Source organism: Palaemon carinicauda, chromosome 15 (genome assembly GCF_036898095.1).
Source record: "Palaemon carinicauda isolate YSFRI2023 chromosome 15, ASM3689809v2, whole genome shotgun sequence".
NCBI lineage: Eukaryota > Metazoa > Arthropoda > Malacostraca > Decapoda > Palaemonidae > Palaemon > Palaemon carinicauda.
This window is the reverse complement of record NC_090739.1, coordinates 126,693,835-126,701,003: the sequence shown is the minus strand read 5'-3', so window position 1 is coordinate 126,701,003 and position 7,169 is coordinate 126,693,835.

The following is a 7,169-nucleotide window of genomic DNA, read 5'->3' as shown; positions in this document are numbered from 1 at the left end:
CTATTTTTCCCTATTGGGGCCCCTGGGCTTATAGCATCTTGCTTTTCCAACAAGGGTTGTAGCTTGGATAGTAATAATAATAATAATAATAATAATAATAATTGAGGGGTACTTAGTAGAGTGCATTTCTTCGTCACGCAAAGCAGTCTTATTTTGCACTTTTAACTCCACTGCATACTTTTACTTCGATGTATCTTCAAAATCTAATGGATTTGGCCTTCGATAAAGGAGCCAGTTTTTAGTCAATCCTTTCAAAACGAACCTATTGCTAGCTCTTTTTTTTTTTTTTTTTTTTTTAATGAGGCGCATTTGCACTGATTCGCAGGGGGGTGCCATTTTAGCTCGGAAAAGTTTCCTAATAGCTGATTGGTTAGACAAAACAATTCTAACCACCAAGTTTAAAAGTGCCCTATCGAGCAGGACAATACCCTAGAAACTGACCATTAAACATATGAACAGCACCCAAGTCCCCTCTACACCCAAGCTGGGACCAAAGAAGGCCAGGCAATGGCTGCTCATGACTCAACAAATAGATCTATAGGCTCCCCCAAAGCCCTCATCCTTAGCTCAAAAGGATGTTGAGGATGCAGCGACCAAAGGAACTAACAATTTTCAGCGGGACTCTTAACCCCAGTCTGGTGATCACCAACCAGAGACGTTACCACATAGGCCACCACAACCCTTCGTTGAAATTGGTTCTGAAGTTTTTTTGCGTAACGTTGTTCACAAAAAAAAAAAAAAATTAAACACTTGCCATTATACTTTACATTACGATTATTTCCAAAGTACTGCTGCGTACTTTTACTTTGATTTTTCTTTATCCAAAATGTTACAGATTAATCCTTGGGTCATACCCAACATGACCACCAAGTTTGGTTAAAATCGGTACATTAGTTTTTGTGTAAATTTACTCACAGCCAAATAAAACAAATAAAAGATGACAAGAATGAATACATGCAATTCTTGCACTAAATATTCAGATCACTTTGGAGTGCAACTGAACAACATTTATTTAAAAAGTACTACATAATCATTCATTGTACGACTGATGGATTCTAAGAATACAGAATTTACACATTGTAACGGAAATGTTAGAAACAAATCGGATAGAAGAAATAGATCTAGAAACCCCTCAGATGTTTACCAGCATTTCACTTGCTTCAAAAAAAATAAAAAATAAAAAAATAAAAAAAGCGCTTAACATCTTGCAAAAAAGAAAAGAAAAAGAGAACGTTTGACTTATTGCAAAAAAAAAAAAAAAAAATTGCAAGAAAAAAAAAAAAAAAAAAAAAAAAAAAAAAAAAAAAACATCAATTGCGCAAGTCAGCCTACTCTAAACTATGAGTCAAAGTTACTAGGTGATTTTCAGCGAGGATCATCCACTAACCAAAAGATAAAAGGAAGAATGTAAAAACTTGGGTGGCAACTACGTTCATCTCTTTATCTTCTTCGCTCTTCATCTCTATCATATAACACTACTTCCTCTCCCCACCCCACCCCACCCCCGCCCCCCGGCCCCGACGCCTTTCGTGTTTCCTATCAGGGCTATTAGAAAATGGTACTCTAAAATGCCAATTATTTCCGCGATTTCTTAACAATTTATGAAACTTTAATAAAAGAAAGCTTAAAGGTCACTCATGAATAGCAGCGAAGGACACTCCAAAGTCAAAACATTGTTTTCTAGTCTTGGGTAGTGCCATAGCCTCTGTACCATGGTCTTCCACTGTCTTGGGTTGGAGTTCTCTTGCTTGAGGGTACACTCGGGCACACTATTCTACCTTATTTCTCTTCCTCATGTTTTGCTAAAATTTTTATATTTTACATAGGAGATATTTATTTTATTATTCTTAAAATATTCTATTTTTCCTTGTTTCCTTTCCTGACTGGGCTATTTTCTCTGTTGGAGCCCTTGGGGTTATAGTATTCTGCTTTTCCAACTAGGGTTGTAGCTAAGCAATTGATAATAATAATAATAAAGGGTCAATACAATGCACTAGAGACAGGACAATGCCCTATAGATTGGCCATATATACATATGATCAGCACCCAAGCCCCATATCTGAGCTCGGACCAAGGAGGGCCAGACAATGGCTACTGATGCCTCAGCAGGTAGATTCAACGTTGCAACCAAACTCCACATCCCTAGAGCACAAGGATGGTAAAGTTTCTGACACTATTGAAAACTACCCAGCTTGAGCGGGTCTCTAAGTCCCGTCTAATAGATTGTCAGGTAGGGACGTGAGTTCTCTTGCTTGAGGGTACACTCAGGCACATTATTCTATCTTCCTCTTCTTCTTTTTTTCTTTTTTATGGTTTTTAATGTTTTCTATATGAGAGATCTAATTCAATGTTATTAATATATGTAAAATATCTCATTTTGATTGTGCATTACTTCTCTTGTTGTAAATCTATTTCATTATTTCCTTTCCTCACTGGGCTATTTTCCCTGCTGGAGCCCTTGGGCTTGTAGCATCGTGCTTTTCCAACTAGGGTTGTGGCTTAGCAAGTAATAATAATAATAATAATAATAATAATAATAATAATAATATTAAAACACGCATCATTAATACGCGGGTTAAAATATTTTGGTGTATTAATGCACAGAGATATGATGCACCTAATTTCGCAATATTGGCAGGACATTTATCCCAATCATAAGAGGTTTAGCAAAATACCGTTTGGTTGACTATGTCTTTTAGCAGCGGAGATTACAAAACAATTCTTCTCCACCAAAGGGGTTAACTACTGTATTGTAATTGTTCAGTGGCCACTTTCCTCTGGGTAAGAGTAGAAGAGACTATGGTAAACAGCTCTTCTAGGAGAAGGACACTCCAAAATCAAACCATTGTTCTCTAGTCTTGGGTAGTGCCATAACCTCTGTACCATGTTCTTTCACTGTCTTGGGTTAGAGTTCTCTTGCTTGAGGGTACACTCGGGCACACTATTCTATCTTCCTCTTGTTTTGTTAAAGTTTTTATAGTTTATATAGGAAATATTTGATTTCATGTTGTTATTGTTCTTAACATATCTTATTTTTCCTTGTTTCCTTTCCTCACTGGACTAGTTTCCCTGATGGAGCCCCTGGGCTTATAGCATCCTGCTTTTCCAACTAAGGTTGTAGCTTAGCAAGTAATAATAATAATAATAAACAATAACAAATTAATAATAATAATAATAATAATAATAATAATAATAATAATAATAATAATAATACTATTAAAACACGCATCATTAATACCCGGGTTAAAATAATTTCATGCTTATATTTTGGTGTATTAATGCACAGAGATATGATGCACCTAATTTCGCAATATTGGCATGACATTTATCGCAATCATCAAAGGTTTAGCAAAACACCGTTTGGTTGACTATATCTTTTAGCAGCGGACAAATCATCTCTTGAACGAATCGTGGACTCAGTACGATGTTTCAGCACACTACCTTTAAAATCCCGACCTGATGCACGACTGACATGCCATACTGCTATGTGTGTCAAGTTAGGAATTTATAGAAGGATGTTAAGCTTAATCCAGTTATTATATCCGAGGTGTGATACAGAATCGGAGGAGTCTGGGGTACTCGCCCCTTTGGAGGAATAAGTATTATTGTTAACCATCTCTAACGCGTCTTTGAAATTATGTACTTCAATCATTTTCATTACATACATATTTGAATATATTACGTGTGTATGCTTAGGTAATAGTTAATACAGTTACAGTTATTTATGCTCATGAAAAAAATAAACGACCATGAAAGCAAACACTATTATAATACCGCTCTCAATGGCTGTATCATCATCATCATCTCCTCCTACGGCTTTTGACGCAAAGAGCCTTAATTAGATATCACCAATCGTCTCTATCTTGAGCTTTTAAATCAATACTTCTCCATTCATCATCTCCTACTTCGCGCTTCATAGTCCTCACCCATGTAGGCCAGGGTCTTCCCACTCTTCTAGTGCCTTGTGGGGCCCAGCTAAACGTTTGGTGAACTAATCTACCTTGGGGAGTGCGAAGAGCATGCCCAAACCATCTCCACATACCCCTCGGTAAACCCGGATGATAAGTAACGTGTCCACAACCATACCTTTTTTTAATCATCAAAATAGGTGTCAGACAAGCAAACTCCTGCAACAGGGATAGACCTTGAACCAAAAAACCTTTCCTCTCCCTGTATGTCTTTTCTTTTCTCAAACTGCTTCTAATCCTATCTAACATCGCAAGAGGGTCTGTCCCTCTCTTTTATTCTTCTACTGTACTTCTCTTTCTCCCTTTTTCCTTATTCTTTCCAACCCCGAGTACCTGCCTTCGGGTTATAAACTGGATTGCATCCAGGGGGTACTCTTCCTTTCCCCATATTCCCCACTTCCCTATCCTTATCCTTATTCTAAGTGACGTGTCTAAGGCGACCGGAACCAGAAGTGAATGTTGATTATGGCCATGCCAATAAAATCATTCGTATTAATAATCATATCTTATACATCTACAACTACATACCACTCTAACGTACAATACAGTGATGAGGGAAGGACACAAGATTGATGAGGGAGAGATAAGATTGATGAGGAAAAAAGAGACTACTGTAGTAGAGTGATGAGGGAGTGACGTAAGACTAATGAGGGAGGTGAGGAGCCAGGGGAGAAGAGGAGAGATGAGGAGAGGAGGGAGGGGCGGGGGGTTATCTCCAAGGGGTAGTTACGGAATGGTTTGGGAGGGTGTTGTTTTTGGGGGGAGGGGGGCATTCCAATAATTTCCTTCGAATACGTCAACATGACTATCGGCTTTGTGTTATCATTATATATATATATATATATATATATATATATATATATATATATACATATATATATATATATATATATATATATATATATATATATATATATTGTTATTTTGAAGCTTTGTATAGTTTATATAAGAAAGATTTATTTTAATGTTGTTATTCTTGAACATCTCTTGTAGTTTAATTCCTCATTTCCTTTCCTCACTGGGCTATTTTCCCTGTTGGAACCCCTGGGCTTAGAGCATCCTGCTCTTCCAACTAGGGCTGTAGCTTAGCAGGTAATAATAATAATAATAATAACAATATTAAAAATAATAATAATAAAAATAATAATAAGATATATTTTGTAAAACAATATTTTTTCACCTTTGAAATGCATGATAAACTTTCTAAAAACTTTTCCAAGTTTGAATTTAAATCCTTAAGCATAAGGTTTAGACCCAAAACTCCACTTTGTGAAAACTCCCACGCGTCAAAATTTAAAATGAACCTTAAGCCCTGTCCACACGATCGAGCATGCCCGACGGGTAAACAGTGATACCAGACCACAATAGCTAGTAAGAATGAGGGTTAATGACGTCAAAAGCGGGAAAACCACAAACAGGGATCTGGCATCATACAGTGTTGCCAGATCCCTGCCTTTAGTTTTCCCGCTTCTGACGTCATCAACCCTCATTTTCACTAACTATTGTGACCTGGTATCACTGTTTACCCGTCGGGCATGCTCGATCGTGTGGACAGGGCTTTAGAAGGAACCTTGGAAGTTAGGTTCTAGGGACGCCCTCCAGATTCCAGAAAATCAAGTGTAAACAGGAATATCAGCAATGGATGAATGAATAATTTATAATTATCTGATATCATAATATCAATGGTCACTGGTGCCGATTGGACGATGTTTAATGAAGAATTAATAACTTGGATAAAATAAAAAGACAGAAATTAATGACTGACTTAAGAGTGAAACATTTACAATTTGATATACCATTTAAAACGATTAACGAAAGATGAGCAAAGTCATTTTAATATATGACTCATGGAATTTAGCGTCATTGAAGAGTCATTTCAGTAGGGAACTTATGGAAGCCAATTCAACAATGAATAGCTCATGGAAGTCAGAGCCACCAAAGGGTTGTTTGGATAAATGCTTCATGGTATTGAGTGCCATTGGAGAGCCATTAGAATAAATAGCTCATGGAACTCGATACGGACGAAGAGCCATTTTGATAAATGGCTCATGGAACTCTATACGGACGAAGGGCCATTTTGATAAATGGCTCATGGAACTCGATACGTACGAAGGGCCATTTTGATAAATGGCTCATGGAACTCGATACGGACGAGGGGCCATTTTGATAAATGGCTCATGGAACTCGATACGGACGAAGGGCCATTTTGATAAATGGCTCATGGAACTCGATACGGACGAAGGGCCATTTTGATAAATGGCTCATGGAACTCGATACGGACGAGGGGCCATTTTGATAAATGGCTCATGGAACTCGATACGGACGAAGGGCCATTTTGATAAATGGCTCATGGAACTCGATACGGACGAAGGGCCATTTTGATAAATGGCTCATGGAACTCGATACGGACGAGGGGCCATTTTGATAAATGGCTCATGGAACTCGATACGGACGAAGGGCCATTTTGATAAATGGCTCATGGAACTCGATACGGACGAGGGGCCATTTTGATAAATGGCTCATGGAACTCGATACGGACGAAGGGCCATTTTGATAAATGGCTCATGGAACTCGATACGGACGAGGGGCCATTTTGATAAATGGCTCATGGAACTCGATACGGACGAAGGGCCATTTTGATAAATGGCTCATGGAACTCGATACGGACGAGGGGCCATTTTGATAAATGGCTCATGGAACTCGATACGGACGAAGGGCCATTTTGATAAATGGCTCATGGAACTCGATACGGACGAGGGGCCATTTTGATAAATGGCTCATGGAACTCGATACGGACGAAGGGCCATTTTGATAAATGGCTCATGGAACTCGATACGGACGAAGGGCCATTTTGATAAATGGCTCATGGAACTCGATACGGACGAAGGGCCATTTTGATAAATGGCTCATGGAACTCGATACGGACGAAGAGCCATTTTGATAAATGGCTCATGGAACTCGATACGTACGAAGGGCCATTTTGATAAATGGCTCATGGAACTCGATACGGACGAGGGGCCATTTTGATAAATGGCTCATGGAACTCGATACGGACGAAGGGCCATTTTGATAAATGGCTCATGGAACTCGATACGGACGAAGGGCCATTTTGATAAATGGCTCATGGAACTCGATACGGACGAAGAGCCATTTTGATAAATGGCTCATGGAACTCGATACGGACGAAGGGCCATTTTGATA